Source organism: Gavialis gangeticus, unplaced genomic scaffold, assembly GCF_001723915.1.
Source record: "Gavialis gangeticus isolate Ggan-Ray unplaced genomic scaffold, GavGan_comp1, whole genome shotgun sequence".
In the NCBI taxonomy this organism is placed as follows: Eukaryota; Metazoa; Chordata; order Crocodylia; family Gavialidae; genus Gavialis; species Gavialis gangeticus.
In genome coordinates this window covers 156,209,008-156,211,235 of record NW_017728992.1, presented here as the reverse complement: position 1 = coordinate 156,211,235, position 2,228 = coordinate 156,209,008, and positions in this window count along the sequence as shown.

Below are 2,228 nucleotides of genomic sequence, written 5' to 3'. Positions count from 1 at the left end.
CAGAGGCGGAAAGGGATCTTGGAGTCATTATTGACTCCAAGATAAACATGAGCCACCAATGCCAGACCACAGCCAGCAAGGCCAGCCATACCTTGTCATGCATCCAAAGATGCATCTCAAGCCAGTCTAGAGAGGTGATACTCCCCCTCTATGCGACAGTGGTCAGGCCACAGTTGGAGTCCTGCATCCAGTACTTGGCACCGCACTTCAAAAGGGATGTGGCCAGCCTGGAGAGGGTTCAGAGAAGGGTCACCCACTTGGTGAGAGGGCAGCAGGACAGGTCCTTTTAGGAGAGACTGAGGGACCTGAACCTGATCAGCCTCAGCAAGAGGCTAAGTTTGCCTACAAACTCAACAGGGGAGATCAACAGCAAATAGGTAGAGCCCTTTTCTCCACAGCACCACCTGGGGTGACAAGGAACAATGGTAATAAGCTGATGGAGAATAGGTTTAAGTTAAAGATCAGAAGGCAATATTTTACAGTTAAGGTGGCCAAAATCTGGAACCAACTTCCCAGGGAAGTGGTCCTCGCCCCTACCTTGGGTAAATTCAAAAAGAGGTTGGATACTCACCTGTCTGGGGTCTTGTGAACCCAGCATTCATTCCTGCCTGTGGCAGGGGGTCAGGCTAGATGGTCTGTTCAGGTCCGTCCCGACCCTAGCTACTATGAAACTATGAGACTATGAATGAGTAAATTAACTTCATGACTCATTATAAACTATCCAATTCCTTCTAAATTCTTCATTCCACAGATGTTAAAGACTTGTTTACGCAAAACATATTACTTGCTTTCATGTCCTTGATCTGCCCTGAAAAAATAATTTGATCGTGGCACCTTATGGGTTGTAGTTCTGCATGTGCCTTGGCTTGTTGATCAAAAAACATTTTGGCCCTTACATGTTTCCCTTCCTTTTTGCCTTCTATTCCTTCCACCATTGCCAGTTATGCTAGTCTAGGCACCAAGCTTTTTACCAGGTTTCTATTTAAAATGTCTGTAGGAGTTTCTTTAGCTTTCCCAACATTCTTTGTCAATTCAATCTAGCTATTGAAATGGCTAAGATATACTGAGTGAACTCCCATTCCCAGGTTAGTTGCTTGTATTTGTTGTCAACTGGGGTCCTCCTCGTATACTGCTGACACTTTCAGGTGCTACCAAAACATGTGGCAGCCTTAGTCCAGCACAGCTAATAGTGCTGCTGCTCTAATTTCATTTTCCTTTTTATCTAGCCCCACTGCAATTTTGTCATTTTCTCATTGTGATCTAAGATGGGGAGACCAACCTGCAGTGCATATGGCACAAGTGTCATGGGCAGCTCCTGTGTGTGACAAGCAGCGTATCTGACAGACAGCGCAGGGCAAGGGGGCAGAAAGGCGAAGAAGGGGATCAGTGTCACTCAGGAAAAGGCTTAATTTGTGGCATTCCTGCCAAAATGGTTGGCCCCCTCAAAGAATGTTTAACTTCTAAATATTTCAGTTCCACCTTTTCACAAACTCTAGGAATCCAGCATGCAGGAATCTAGTATGCAGTCATGACTGTTGTTTTATCTTTTGTGTGCTTGTTTTTCAATATGTTTAGTATCTGATTTCACAGACTTGCAATGTTCGGGGTTCAAGCAGGAAAAGAGTAAAAGCCAAGAAAGACAGTGCAACATCTAACCTTTATTCCTACTTTCACCTATATTATCCTCTCTTATCAGGCACTTCCTGGAAGTAGGGTTCTCTAAGCTCCCAAAAATTACTCTAATATATAAGTATACTCTCATGCTATAACATCCAAAATTGGAAAGTTATTGGGGTTGATTAAAGGTCCAGCTATTGGTGGAAGCCATTAGACAACTCTAGACAAGCTATGAAAGGGGATATAAAAAGGTTAAATGTGTGCTTTTGGAAGACTATATAGTTTTAAAAATGTAAAGAAGCTGAGTTAGTTAAGGATCCATAAATAGAGTTATTATCACAGAACAAGGAGTTTTCTGTAGCTCTGGAGGGACTGTACCAGGGGCCTGCTGCATTCACTTAATCCCAAAATTCTTGTTTCATTAAGTACTAGGGGAATAGCCTCTCATACAGTCTGGAAACCTATGTGGAAATACCACAATCTGATCACAATACCTGAGAAGTGTCAACAACAAGATGAGAATTTACCATGGAATAAGAAGTGACAGAGGCAGAGCTGGAGGGCATGTGTTACCCGGGGAACTATAGGCCCGTCAGTCTTACCTCAATCCT